The sequence below is a fragment of the Anthonomus grandis genome, chromosome 7 (assembly GCF_022605725.1).
Source record: "Anthonomus grandis grandis chromosome 7, icAntGran1.3, whole genome shotgun sequence".
In the NCBI taxonomy this organism is placed as follows: Eukaryota; Metazoa; Arthropoda; class Insecta; order Coleoptera; family Curculionidae; genus Anthonomus; species Anthonomus grandis.
This window is the reverse complement of record NC_065552.1, coordinates 6,981,799-6,997,920: the sequence shown is the minus strand read 5'-3', so window position 1 is coordinate 6,997,920 and position 16,122 is coordinate 6,981,799. Positions and strand designations below refer to the sequence as shown.

At 33.4% G+C, this 16,122-nt stretch overlaps 1 pseudogene; it reads right to left on the bottom strand.

Moving 5' to 3' along the window:
- Positions 1-3,085: 3,085 nt before the first annotated feature.
- Positions 3,086-15,667, bottom strand: LOC126738712 (tigger transposable element-derived protein 6-like; annotated as a pseudogene).
- Between the last annotated feature and the right edge of the window lie 455 nt (positions 15,668-16,122).

Here is a 16,122-nt window from a genome sequence, read left to right as displayed (position 1 = left end):
CAGCTGCAAAAGGTTTCAAACAGATTTAAAGTAGTTGTTAATGACGAGTCTGGTCCAGTTGTAACTGAAAAACGTAATTTAGGTGTAGTTATTGATTCAAATCTTAACTTTACTTCCCATATTAAAGTCAAACTTCAAGCCGCCTACATCAGATTAAAGGGCCTTTATCAGTATAAGAAAATGTTGCCTTCAAAAATAAAATATTGGCTGTGTGATACACTAGTTCTTTCATTACTTGACTATGGGGATATAGTATACGGCGATTCTTTAACTAAATACTTATCGAATAAAATACAAAAACTCCAGAATAGTTGCATGAGATATTCATTTAATATTGCCTCTAGAAACCGCATAACTCCATTTTTAAATTCTAATTTAATTCTGAATATGAGCAATAGAAGGAAAGTCCATATGTTTAATCTAATTTATAAAATAATGAAAACCGGACAGCCTGCAAATTTAAGAAATTTATTTTTTAATCAAGATATTCTTTATAATACAAGAAATCCCCATTTGCTTAGAATTCCTTTACATAGAACAGCAACCTTTAAAAAATCTTTTTTATATATGGGCATTCGGACGTGGAATGAACTACCTATTTATATAAAGGAATGTTCGACTAAAAAATTTATTATAAACTTAAAAAAATATCTCTTAAACACGCAAATTATGGTAACCTAATGTGGCCGTATTTTATAAAATGGTTTTTTTGTTTTAATTAATGTTCTGCACACCTGATCTTGCTAATTGTAAATATTTACATTAAAATTGAATTCTCACTCGCCTGTTATCGACCCTCCGTGCTCGCCCCTATACCGTTCTCGCTCGTCTTTGGATTCTTTTGTTTTTTCTTTTTTTGTTTATTCTTTTTGCCCAGCTTCATAGCCACTCGCTAGTTCATTGTAAAATACACATATTGTCCCTTTTGATTTTGGTATGGACCTTATTGTAAATACACAATATTACATTTTTTAAAAAATAGTTTATTTAGGAACACGGGTTGTACAGCACATGTACAAGTAATCTATGTACTTGCATGTGTATCGGTTTTTTTATAAAAATCGCGTTGCACTCCGATTACCAAACAAATTGTTGTAATTTTAAATTATTTGTATATTCATGGAATTTTGTATTGTATATTCTGTAATAATGTTTAATAATTTTGAATGGTTTTTTTTTTTATAATATTGCAAATAAATTTGCTTAGTACCGACATTGGGCCTGTTAATAAAATCAGGAACTCTGTGCCTTTTACTGTCCATAGATTTACAGTCAAAAACGCAGCAAAATGTACGTAAAAAAGTGTTTCAAAAATCGAATTTAAACAAAAATAAAATTAAAAACAAAGCATCTTCAAAATTCTAGAAGCTAAAACGCTATAAAAATGACCGTATATTATAATGTAACGATATTGTAAACACCGAAAAACCAGCTGATTCTCCTTCATTTCGAAGTGACACACCGCACGACGTCTCGAAGGTTAGCGGGAATCTTACGGAACAGCGTTCTGCCGAGTATATAAGGAGCCTAACTAGGTAATTTTATAAGTTCGAATTACAACATAAGTATTAGTGTTATTAGTGTTTACAAAAAATATATGCACAAATTTAGTTTAATAAAGAATGTCCCTTGACTGGTGTGATGTCAATAGTTAGTGCACGGAAGCTAGCTGGTGTTTCTGTCGTCGTTTTTATTGATTCGGGAGTGTGTAATTTATACCTTTCTGGTGATTTAAATTGTGTTGACTAACAAAAATTTGATTTTAACAAAAACGTAAGGTTTTCTATTTTTACCTAGTTTCTTATTCTCTCTTATTATATATTTACTATTTTTTTTAAATTGTTATTACTATTTTTTTTAAATTGTCATAAAGGTACTTACTATGCTTCAAAAAATAAACTTTCGTAAACTTACCACATTAAAAATAATTTGATAATATTTAATAATTTCAAAATTTAAATTATTTATTTCTTTAATTATTTCCATTAATTAATTCTTTCCCACAAATTATTAATTTCTTTTTTATAAAATTAAAGTAAAAATTAAAAAAAAAAAATTATTGTTTTGTAAGTAAATCACATGGATTGCCATGAAAACAACGGCAACAAGAGAAGAAAAATATCAGTTAACTAACAAGTAACGTCACGCGGTATTTTGACGACAAATTTACGAGTTCATATTAAAGTTATATAATATACTTATAAAGAAAGATATTAAAGAATAGTTTTCGCTTTTGTTTTTGATTTTTTTTTGTTTTATAAGAAAATTAGAAAACCCTACATTAATTCTATATTGTATTACTATTTAAGTACTGTACATTCGTAATCGTATTTAACCGTTTTGTGCATATACTGGATTACTGGATTTTTTTAGTTACACGAATAACATATTAAATTATATATCAATGTCTTATACACTATCGAAAATAAATACAAAAATTATAAAGTTGATGGTCTTCATAAGAATAATAATAATAATAATAAAGAGTAATTAAAAACGGTTTAATGCGAATACAGTGAAAGCTCCCATAAGCGGACACTCACGGTTCCGTAACTTTTGTCCGCTTATATGAGGTCTCCGTTTGGTCTCCGAAAGAGAGTATGTGAGTATAGAGTAAATAACGGGGTATATAATCATGAGGAAATGAGGTAATGAAAAATGAAACAGAAACTCGCCACATTTTTAAAGTATGTATTAATGCTATATATCTATATATATGTATACGCATACAAAAACATAAATGCGTCAATACATGGTACGAGAATTTAAAAAAAAAACATTATTCTTTAGCTTTTCGAAAAAAGTTTAAAATGTTTGTCTGACGAAATTTCACTATCTTTTGATGAAGGAGACAATTTTCGTAATAACTTTCTAAATTTTTTAAATGTTGAAATGCAGTGAAATCATCTTTAGCAAATTTTTTTTAATATAGAAATATGATTTAGAGCTTCCCCATATAAATTTATAGTTTTTGAAGCTCTTAGTGACTCCACCAGTTCCACTTCTTCTTCTGAGTCGTTTGGACTACCATATTCAAGTTGGCCTGGGCTTTCTACATCCAAATTCGAAAAGTTGTCAATGGCATTTTCTTCCGTTGTTATGTTATTGGCTAAGGCCAGGAAATCATCCACTTTCTGGGAGTCTGCTACTCCTAAATGTTTGGCATGTCGCAGTAACTGAGCAAGTGTCGCTAAGGGCAGATCGTCTTTAGCATCGCAATAATTTTGCTCAGCAAATTCTGAGCTACATCCACTTTTTCTGAATCCAACTTTGCCAAAACAGTTCTTAATTATGGAGGAATTAACTTTATCCCGTGATGTTTTTATGAAATACAAAGCTTCTAACACATTAATAGACTTTGGAAGCTCAGATAAGCTTTGGACATCGTCAATTTTTGTTAAAATATGTTTTAAAATCAAATGCCGATAATAAAATTTAAAGTTCTGTATAAGCATAACTGAGCTCAAGGGCTGACAAACTGAAGTTGTGTTTGGCGGTAAAAATATAATTTTCACATTTTTCATATTCAGATCATGAGGATGAGAGCATGCATTGTCTAAAAATAAAAAAACTTGCCTTTTTTTGGATTCCTATTTTCCGGTCGAATTCTAGTAACCACTCAGACATGATTTCTCGGATCATCCATACCTTTTTGTTGGATTTCCAAGTCGATGGTAGATCCTTAATAGCAACGTTTTTTAAAGCACGGGGACGAGCCGCTTTTCCGATCATAATCAAATCGCATTTTTCACTGGCCATATTTGCACAGAGTAAAATGGTTAGTCTATCTTTCCACCCACACATCTTTCTCCTTTAAGGGACAAAGTTTTGTCGGGCAATGCGCGAACAAAAAAGTCCACTTTCATCTGCGTTGTACAGGTCTTCTGGTTTGTAGCCAAGCAACATGGATGAAAGTTTCTCCAAAAATTGTGACACGTCACCTTGATTTACTGCAGCAGCTTCACCAGATATGCATTTGAAACTCACACTATGTCTCTTGCGCCATTTTGCAACCACCCGTCGGACGCACTGAAATTATTATAGCCCAATGTAATGGCGATTTCTTTAGCTTTTATTTTCATCAACGGCCCTGAGATTGGAATGTTGTGACTTCTAGCTTTCACAAACCACTCAAAATATGTTTTGTCTATAGCAAAACCTTCTTTTTTAAAAAATCCTTTTGATTTATATTAGTTCCTGATTGCCATTTACTCCTGATATCTTCCTTATTTTTGGCAATTTCAGCTGCTTGCGTTTTCCCAATATTAAACCTCTTTGCCAAATGACGAACTGGGACACTTTCTCTGTCTAATACGTTAACAACTTCCATCTTTTCCTTTAACGAGAGCATCCTTTTTTTTGGCGGAACTAAAAATCGTCCGGGTATTAGAGTTTCGCGTCCGCTTATGGGAGATTTTTTGATCACATACAGAAAAATCTAGTGTCCGCGTCCGTTTATAAGAGCGTCCGCTTATCGGAATACATTTAACATTGAAGATGATATGCTGAAAATCGGTTCCAGGAACTTTGTCCGGTTAAAAGAGATGTCCGCTTATAGGAGCTGTCTGCAAGGAGAGCTTTCACTGTATATATTTTTTAAACTATAAAATTATTATATTTTATGGAAATCTCCTTTATTCCACGTGATATTTTTGTGCCTGAATTTGAATAAAAAGTTATTACCTACTTTCAATTTTAGTATATTGATTCCATAGAGACACATCTAGGTAATTCTGTTTTCCATGAAAAATCAAGATGATACCCATTTATCTAAACGTAAACAATTATAAGTACAACAACCTTTCTCACGTATAATAATTAACCAATGAAGACTTTACGTAATTCTTAAATTAAATTAACCATAAATGAGATAACATCCTTTTCTGTGTGTAATTTTTAGGATGGACGTCTATTAGTCCGATTTCCTGTCACAGTGCCAAAAAAAATAATGAAAGTTTCGAAAGTGGACCGGCGACTGATAACTCGTACGTAACATACAACGGGGACATTATGTCTTAGCTAATAAAAAAAAACACACGATTTATATTAACTCTATATAATTACCAAGATTTCATGGTTGGTGACCATGTCCGCTTTTTGTTTTGATTAGTTCTCAGCTACCTAAATTGAATAGGTCAGTTTTTTTCAGGGAAAAACTGGTCATGCATGAGTGTGCCATAAAAGCGAGTCAAACGATTTGCTAGTGCGGTTGTTTACCTTTATTTTGGAATTGGCTAAGTGACTAAGTGACGTTCAAAATAGGTGTAATTCTCTTAAGATTAATTACAGCCTACCTAAAACATTTAGTCATACCAGACCCGTAGTACAGTTCAACTGCATAGCACAATTCTGCTGTCCTAACATGAAAGGTCTTTTCTGCAAAATTTGGGTTTTGAGAAAATCAGGTTTCGGTTCCTTTTCATTGTATACAATTTTCCCTGTTAGGGGTTTTCCCTGTTAGGATTTCTCACCCATTGATTTATCTCAGCAGTGACATTTGATATACAAAATTTGTATCTTTATTACACTGATTCCTTCGAGCACAATGGACTTTAGAAATTTGCAAATAATCAACCTTCTTTCAATTTATACAGTGTCAACAGAGTCAACATTACTATGTAAAAGAATCACACGAACTGGTTTTCTTGATTGATCTTCGCCCTTCACCGGATCAAAATGAATGAAACCCAAACGCATCTATTTTATTGCAAAATGAAAACCAGAAACGTAACATCGATTGGTACAGGCCACGACCTGAAGATCGCGGAGAAGATCGTCTGCCTGTGCCTGCGATCGAGTGTCAGGGTACCATGGCTTTGATCTTGACATTGTTAATGAACCTGTCTCTTATTCATTTTACAAAAGGTAGTTTATTTGTCAACGGTGGTATGCTACTCGCCTTGTAATTATTTTTGTGGTTTCAATTTGCTTTGGTCCGGTTTTTAGCATCAACGATGATGCAATGTTTGTTTGGGTTAAGAAGAACCGTTGAGGTTAACTGCTTCGTTGAATTCTTTGCATTGTTTAACATTCATTACATCTGTTTTGAATAGTGGATTAGAGCTCAATCTCTTCAGCTTTAATACGATTCTGTATGCAATATTTAATTTTTTTTTCTCTAATTTATAGGGCTTTGTCTGACTCCCCTGGACATTCATATGAATGAGTTTTCACAAAGAATCGCTGTCGATCCGTTGAAATCAATTTTGTATACTCTTTGTCCCTCTTTTATCTAAAAATTCTAAATTATTAGAGTAGACCTCAACTCCATTACTAAATAATGAGAGAAGAAGATAATATATACAAACCATTGTATTTGTTCTATTATCAAGCGCATCTTTAAAGCAAATCAAGCTTTAGGTAATATTGTATTAATATGTTCAGGAAACTTTAGCTCGGTATCTAGTATTATACCCCAAATTAACTGTTCATTAATATTTATTTTAATATTCTTTGATGCTTTTCCATTATGCGGTAATTTCCAAAGAGCATAAGGTGACACTCATTTGAATTTAGCATGAATTTATACTGAAAAGCGATAATATATCGGCATGTAAGTTTTCTGCTGCTTCTGAGGCATTAGTTCGAAAGGTAAGAAATCAATATACACCTGGGTATTATCAGCATCTGCATATAACTTGGAGTGAATATTGCATCTTACAATTCATGCATTGTATATGGAGAAAAACAAAGGGCCCAACATAGAACGGAACTCCTGAAATTATTAATGGTAAAGGAAATATGCCACCCTTAAATTTTACTCTTTTACGACGACCTTTAATATACGATGATAACAGTGTCGCATAATCAATTAACAAACTATATAATTTGGATTAGCCTATATTTAATCATGATTTCTCGTGTCGAATGCCTTTGAAAAGTCAAGAAGAACTAGCACCAGTTTTTTTATTGTTCTTTATATATTTTCTAGTAACATCATCCACCAGTCTAGTCAGAATTGTTATAGTACTATGACTAGCTCTAAGTCCCGATTGATGGCAAAGTGCAATATTTTGTAAACTAGAGTTGCCTATATAATTTTTTTTCAAATAACTTAGAAAGTGCTGAAAAAATGCTTATAAGTCAGAAAAAATTTTTGGATTTTTTTTTTTAGCCAGCGGAATTATTTTACTAATTTTGCACTATTATCTGTTGTCTGTTATATCTGCCATATGAAAGTTAAATAAAGAGGTACCGTTTGAACGATTATTATCAAAAATTTTTATTTGAACCCCTCCTTTTTTTAAAGTCCAATATTCAATTTAGTTTTTTAAGAATTTTCCATTCGTTCGTCATCTATAAATCCCTCGAAGGGGTGTGGTAGCATCATGCAGTAAGTCCATCAATCGTTTACCTCTAGGGTTCTTTATATTGGACGTGGTGTAGTGCATCTTGCAGGTTCTCTCTCATCGCAACGGTAAACTTTCATTTTCGTTCATTTAATTTTCCTCCTATGATCAGATTCTCATTTCCTGGCAATGTGTCCGAAGTATTTTAAAGACTGCTGGTTGACATAAGTGGATAGTCTGGTTTTGATTCGCAGTTGTGTCAGAATTAATTCGTTAGTACGTATGCTGATGAGGGAGCTCATGAGCATTTTTCTATAGCACCACATTTCTAGAGCTTCAATTCTGCGACGGTCTGTCATTTTCATTGTCCACGACTACGCTGCGTAAGTCCTTCCAGCTACGAGTGAGTTCGCTGTTCGGTTTCGTGTCATGGGGATACGACTACGGATTTTAGTTAACAATCTCCGGTATTGGTGACGATAGATTCAAACTCAGAGTTCGTATCCTTGGAACATACCCAGTTTATTCGTCTAGTATTGGTCTGAGGAAGAAATTTTTACAGCCTCTCGTTCAGTATTCCGAGCATGATTTGCTGACATCAACGCAATTAGAAAAAGCGGAATTATGTCAGCGGTAATTCCATCACAATCTGATGCTTTCTATTTTGCAGTCGTTTTACTACTTGATACACTTCCTCCCTAAGTATTGTTGGTTCGAGTTCTTCACTTACAGATCTTAGGTAGAAGAGCTCTGTGCACAACGTCCGCCATACACTAGTGATGCCTTTTGCATCCGTGGTTACATTTCTCTCTTTGTCCCTGATGATTTGTGTCTTGGGTATGAAATGGTGTACCAGATGTTTTACTTTACCATAGAGTTCAGTATCCATATCAACTTTGTATTGTTATTTTTAGAGACCTACATGTTCTATAATAATAACACCTCCTATCTTTCCTGTCACCTCCTAATCTTTAAATGCTGCTTTCCCAAGATAAGTTATGCGTATGGGTTGTCGAACAAGCTCAGAAAAGTCAAACAAGTCAAAAAACTTTGACTAAGTACAATCTAAGTACTAACAAACTACGTACTCAAACAGTTAACTTCATCGTAAGCAGTAATGATAAAGAAACGCTAGTTTTCAAGATATTTTAGAAATTATTTTCGATAAAAAGAACCTTTTACATAGAAGGTTTTAAGACTAAGACAGGTTTGGGCTGCAGTCTACATCCTACAGACCTTTAATATTGTAAGCATCAGGTACTACATAAAATGTCCTACAAACAGCAATTTATGACATAACCCTGGCGGCAGAATAACGCTACTGATATAACGGTATATATTAACACCGATTATAGACAGGCAGTTCTTGACAATGCCTCAGGTCAGAAATTTATTCCTTTGAAAACAGGCAAGGAGTTAGCTGTGTTAAGCAATTCGTAAATTGTCTTTGAGTGGAAGGCAGTGCAACCATGAAGACGATACAATGGCACATACTTTGGGATTGTTCTGCCCCTTATTTCTTGGGGGATTTTACTACGGCAACGTCGTTGCTCCCTTTGATTTATTCTTATTGATCAAACGAGTTGAGGAAGGCTCCTCTTCTTTCAACAGATTGAGTCCTAAGTCCAGTGGTGTTCACTACAAATACAGATCTTAATTTTTCTTGAAGGTTACCTCTGAAATTCGCAAGGTGATGATTCATAGTTCATTATAATTATCCAGGTTTTAACAATCTTTAAAGTTCTTCATCAATGCACATCACTGAGCCATGGAAAAACACCTTTACCTCTAACTGTCAAAAAGTGGATTATTGACGCTGGATTCAGAAGGGGTGAAAAAATATACGTTCAAAATGGTATTTAAATTTTTTTGGTGACCTTGACAAAAACCGGTAAATATATCTTATTTATTTTAAGTCCTTTTTTATTGATTTGAGTGCAGGAATGATCGAGATAAACTGCGACAATGAATGCGCTGACCTTGAGGTCCATCATTGTTCAAGGGTATTCGTAGGCCATTTCAACAGTCATAACAACAGCGCTTGTTGCAAAAATCAATCGTAAAGAAATCGGGTTGAATCGTGACACCTCGTTGCTGACTGCAGTTGTCGCCTATGGTGTGAGAAGTAGAGGATAGTTTCAAATTTCAAAACATAACTGGATTTTGGATTTTAATTTTATTTGCTGACCGTCTTCTATAACTTCACCCAAGCGACCTATCCTTCTAAAAAAAGAAAGCAAGGCTTCCTAGTCCAGGTCATTGATTTCCTCCCATTGCAGGTGTGCAGATTCTATAGTTATTTATATTCTATAGTATAGTTTCACTCTGCTGCCAAGTCCACCTATCGCAGTACTCTATGGAATTATAAGGAATCTCATTGGCCACGCAGCAGAGTGCTAACAGGCACATTTAAGAAATGCAAGTTACGTACCAGTACCAGTTAAGCCTCTAGTGACCTGTTATGACCCCAATTAAGCCCGCTATTTTTATTATGTGCCAAAAAAGCAGTCAGAATGCCTTCGTTTTTCTTGAGGGTGACAGCAGTTCCTTAGTTCATTGGCATCTACTGTTCTTGATCCAGTTTTTCTTATTTTTTTCCCAGGACCAATAATCCAGGATATGAGAAATGTGCTTTTGCTCAGTCCGATGTCCGAGCCTGGCAAATTTATCCGCTTGCGCGTTTTCCTCGAGTGTATCCGGGAATCCAATTTAGCTGAACTGAGTCCGGAACCAGTTTTTAACTAGTTTTATGTACCTGGATGAACTTTAAGGCAACCTGACTGTCGGAGTAAACTATTATCTCCTTTTCTAATACTCTTTTAATTCCTTTCTTGTGGCTACCTCTGGAATGGCGAACATTTCAGCCTCAAGGTAGACCCTTGTGTAACCAGCGAAACAACTTCTCTTTGATCGGTGTTCTTTCACTACACTCTGGCTCTGTGTACACCAATCTGAAGCCACCTATTTGAATCTACAATGACAATTGTCTTGTTTACTACGTCGTTAGCGAGCTTGTTTTATGTCACTTACTATTGAGACAGACTCCCCTAGTACTATCCCGATTAACTGTCCTGCGATAATGACTAAACCGTCATCAGCGTAGGGCTACGCGTAGAATTATTCTCCCTCTAAACGCCTTAGAAGTTCGTCCATCACTAGACACCACAGCTTTGGTGACAGGCAGCTCTATTGCGGACACCTACCATCCAACCTAATCTCTGTCTGATGATCTACAAGAGTTAAAGCTGATCCTTTCTCGAAGCGCTGGCCAACGAAGCTGGCTCAGAAACTTCCTCCTCCTAAAACAGGGGTAGGAGTTAACTAGATTAAGCAATTCGCAAACTGTTTCTGATTAGAAGGCAATGCAGCCATGAAGACGACACAAAGGAGCACATACTTTGGGATTGTTCTGCTGTTTATTTCCTAGAGGATTTTACTAGGGCACCGTCATTGCTCCCGTTCATTGATTAGGATGAATGACGAGGTGACAGTGGCTCCTCTTTCCTTTTAATAAATTGTATCCTGAGTTCAGTGGTATTCGCCACAAATTCAGATCCTAATTATTCTTGAAGGTTACCTTTGAAAGTCATAAATAATCATTGGTGATGAGTTCTTTATCAGTGCATATCACAGACCCATGGAAGAGGACCTGTACCTCTAAATGTCAAAAAGTGGATTTCTTATGCTTTGTTCAGAAGGAGCAAAAAAATTTACGTTCAAAATGGACTTTAAAATTTTTTAGGTGAGTATGGATTTTGACAAGGTCAGACGATTCAAAATTGCAACATATATGTTTTTATTAAAATTTCTTTTTTTAAAAGATATAAATCGTTGAGTCAAGGAATTATAAAGATTAACTATGACAATGGATGTGCTAACCTTGAGGTCATTGTTCAAGAGTATTAGTTGGTCATTTGAAATCCACACTCTTTAAAACGTATCAAGATTTATCCACATATGTGGCAACAGTGTTTGTTGTTGCGTATCAATGGTAAGAAATCGGATTTTTGATTGATGCAACTCGTGACTTTTTACTGACTGCGCTTATTGTCTATGGTGTGAAAAGTAGAGGATCCCATCAAATATCAGAGTATAAATGCATATTGAAGTTGAATTTAGTTAACTTGACCATTTTCTATAGGCGGTCGTCAAGTCATCTTCCAGACGACCTGTTATCCTAGTGAAGGAAAGCTGGGCTTCCCAGTCCAGGTCATTTATATCCTCCGGTTGCAAATGTGCAGATCCTACATCAAAAGCTTTTGCCTTGTCGAAGGTACTTCAATGTCAAAGAAAAGCACTAGTGCAACTTCCTTATTGTTGTTGATGCTTTCAGCTTTTTCAACTTAGAGCAGTACTAGTGGACTGTCCTCTTGTGTACGCATGTTGATTCACGTAAGGCGGTTGTGCCTCTACCTCTACCTCTACTACCTATTAATCTTAAGCAAGAATGGCTTGCTGATATAGGTGGGGTTAGGTTGGGCACACAAAGTCCGTTCTTCCTGCTTTGGGAATAAAGACCCACATTTACCCATCTCCAATACCAATGACACGGTGGATTCGGGCAGACTCGTTACTTCTCGTGATTGACCTTTCTAGCATTGTTGCCATATGGTGTAAAAAGTAGCGAGAGTAATTTTTGCTCTTAATTACTACAGAAAAAAGGGTAATTAAAATTGTCCATATATGAAATATTTTATTAACCGGGCACCAGCTGTAGAAAACAACATTATCTCACAGTTAGTGAGCGTAACGAGAGTAGGCAGACATCGATCCGATACGTTACAGATACCCCGATAAATTTATTGTGTTCTTTTTGGATAAAAGATATTTATGTGAATGGGTTGTTCATGGCGTCCGCAAGAGAAATTTTACTCGGGAGGCATTATAACGGTCTGATGGTTCGCGGTACATGCTGTGCACCTATTTGATGGTTTTATCTATAAGATCGTTATAAGTGTCGATGGTGTATAGGAATTTATGCAGTCCCTTATACCGTTAATAATGTCCAACTGCTATATCTTACGATCTGTCATTCGTGCAGTCTGGAAAAAATTAGTCTAGGAGGTCCCCTGGTACTCTAAAACACTTCTTTTTTTCAGAAAGGGTCTTAATTATTATAGAATTTCTGTTAAGTCTCAAATTGTTGGGGGAACGTTATTAAAGGCAAAATAACACAAAAATGTTCTGATGATATACCCTTCAATTAGAAGACCCAGTAATATCTAACGAAATTCTGATATATCCTGAAAAAAGCATATTTCATCAAAGCACATTTTTCTATTGGATCGTACTTGAACATCCTCAGAATATCCCTTAGAAGCCTTATGGGTTTAATTAATTATGTGAAACAAAACAAAATCCATAAAAGAAATTTGATAAATATTGAGGAATATTCCTTTAGGATTTTTAGAATATCACAGGTAAATGATTCTAAATTATTGAAAAAGAACTTCTTTTTAAAATATGTTACAGAGATTTTCTCAGAACAATCTCCAATTACTCTTTAAAGCACCTTTAAAATTAGTTACTGGAAGAAAAAAATGTAAAGCCTTAAAAATTTATTTATTTCGAAAATATTTCTAGAAAAAATTGAAGATTTAGTCAAAGATATTATGTTCATGCCAAATACGTTTTGATAAAAAAATCTAGAAAATGTTATGATATATTCCAAGAATATTTTGGATGCATCATGTTTTCTCAAATTCGATCATCCTTAAATAAAATCTTCAAAGTTTTCATCAGCAGTAACATTTGACATTGTTGATAAATGAAAATTTGTCGAAAAGCATTTTCATATGGTTGAATTTCTAAGAATAATGTTATGACTATTCAGAGAACATTTGAAAAAAATGATAAATTGCATAAAAAAAATGCAAAAATGAATATGCAATTTGCTTGACCAATTAACTTTGATGAGTTAATGTAACCCAGGTATTATATCAATTTAATTTATATGTTTGTAATATATTTTTATATCTATAAATCAATTTTTTTATCTGAAAGGTGTGTAAATTTAATATATTAATAGGTAAGTTTATTGTTTGTTATGACAGCTTTGTTATCAACACCTGGGTGTTTAAAAAACCTTTATTTGACTTGTACTTTGTTTAGAAAAAAATATTCAAAAATTGAAATTTAAACATTCCTGGAACATTTCGTTTATTATAAGAATATTCTTGAGAACAACATTCTCGATTGATAGAAATTATATTTGATATTGTTGGCTAACATTAATGACATTGACGACTTATGATGATGTACAATATTTTATAATTTACTACTATATAATTTAATATTGAGGGTTAACAAAAACGACATTAATAATTATTGAATATTTCTCAGTACACATTTCCTGGTCATTTAATTTGTATTAGGGATCTATTTAGAATAAAATATTTTAAAATTCAATAACTAGGAAATTTGAAATTTTCTTATGGACATTCAGGAAAAATGTATTAAAAATTAATCATGAAAAAGTTGCATTGTAATATTGGAATTCCAAAGTTTCATTAACATTTGACAGCTTTGACATTTTTGACCAATAGCGATGACATTAACATTTAAATATTCCTTAAATCTAACGAATTCTTAAAATCTAATTTATTTTTTTTAAATATTCTTATCAATAGTCTGACGATTGTCACATCGGCATTTAAGCACTCCTTGAACATTTCGTCGATTGATAGAAATTAAATTTGACAACTAATTCCGAAATCTCATCGTCATTAATATTTGACAAATGATATTGTTGACCAACAGCGATGATATTGACATTTAAATATGTTGACGATAAGACGATTGACAGAATTGACATATGATATTGGAGACAATGATAATGAGTTACTTACCTTTGATTTAAGTAAAATGATAATGATAATGACAATTCAAGTAAAATTTAAACAGTTGCGTTTTCAAACTATTCCTATAACAAAAAACTACAAGTTTGGTCAAAAATCTCGAAATTATATTACGATTATTGATTAATTTGTTACACGTGTTTCGCCCCTAAAGGTATCATCAGACTAAAATAAAAATAACAAAATATACCATGTAGTAAGTTCAGGTTATTTTACTTTTTGTTTGTTTTGGATTCTTGTACAGATAAGTAATACCATTTTAACGATTAAATATTTTAGTATCCCTAATCTATTCGTAGTGTATACGTCTTAGATTTGGTGTCTGGTGAATGTAAATTTTCGAAACTATTGATCAGGTACTTCTTTTCATTATATATATTTAATATATATTTTAATTTAAGTAGGTTATAGTATTTTATTATTTTTATTTAGGCCTCGAAGAGCGAAATACGTGTAACCAATTAATCAATAATCGTAATATAAATTCGAGACTTTGACCAAACGTCTAGTTTTTTGTATTAAGTAAACCTCTTAAAGAAAAAAATAGATGATTATTTTCTATTCTTACTAGTTGAAAATACCTTATCAATAATATATGTATGTGAAGTGACTAAAGTAGTGCTCTTATACAAAAACCAGGTTGCCAGAGAGAAGACCAATTAGAACCGTCTAATCTCACTTTGTAGCATCTAATATCACTGCTGCCTGTTTTGTCTAAGCTTCTAGAAGATCAAATAATCACTCTCAAACTAACATTATTTTATAATGACCAGTTTAGGTGTAGAAACAATATATCTACTTCATTGTCAATAAATTTAATAGTCTTATAGAGTTTGTAGCGGCTGGAGTGGAGTGTAAACTACACCTATGCCACCTTTTCAGGTCTAACAAAGCCTTTTGATTGTGTTTTTTTAAATGTTGTTAAACAGGCTATTATACTATAATTTTCATCCAAAGAGTCCCTCAACTGACCTCATTGAATCCTACTTGAAGCATTGCAGCCAGCAATATTTTAAATTCTAAAATAACTTATCGCATCAGCGACTTATCTGGCATGGTAGACTTTAGGGTCCTTTCTAGATTCTTTTTTATTTTTGGTTTAAATTAATGATTTGTCAACTTTTTACACAATTTAAATCTTATACTGCCGACGACACTAGTTATCTAAAATGTAATTTAGCATGTAATTCTAAACAAAGAAGATAAAATTTAATCCTGGTTTCGGTGAAAAGGTTCAGTTTTAAAAACCCAAAAACTCAATCATTAAATTTCTCACCAATATCTGCTGTTTCTTTTCCAAAATCTTCTGTAGAGAGGGTGAAATTCTTGGATGTGTACTTGGATAGTAATCTTTAGTACTTGATAGACCCTGGAAAGTTGTGGAATGAGCATATTACCCCATTATCAAGTATACTTTCTTGTATAAGTTTTCATATTAGAAATCTTTATAGTACTGTTTCAAAGCAATACTTGGTATGGCTTACCATGACTAGTTCTTATGCTACTTTGATTTGAAGACATTTCTCATGAAAGCATATGATACATTGGCTTTCTCAGATATGTAAGGTTAATAGATGTAGTACACTATCAAGACTGAGGTAGGCATTGCTTCACTAATCTCTGGGTACTCATTTTTTGCTGTCAGTATATCCTTGTCTATCTAACCTATTTCAAGAGGAACCTGCCTCTTGTTTTAACATATGGTGAGAGCATCACTAGAAATAGCAATAACTTGATACCAAATTTTTATAGAGTCAATACATCTAGGAGGAACTGCGCCAATTCTGGATTTAATTTTTTTAATAAATGACCAGAGCACATTCGTAACTTGAAAGATAATAAATTTATTAAGAGATATTTAATTATTAAATATTTTTTTTCAATTCAGGAATACCTCGGCTTCACTTAAGTCTTGCGATGTAGCTGAAAATATTATAATGTCTACTGTGTAAGTAATTAAATGTTTAAACTTTTTA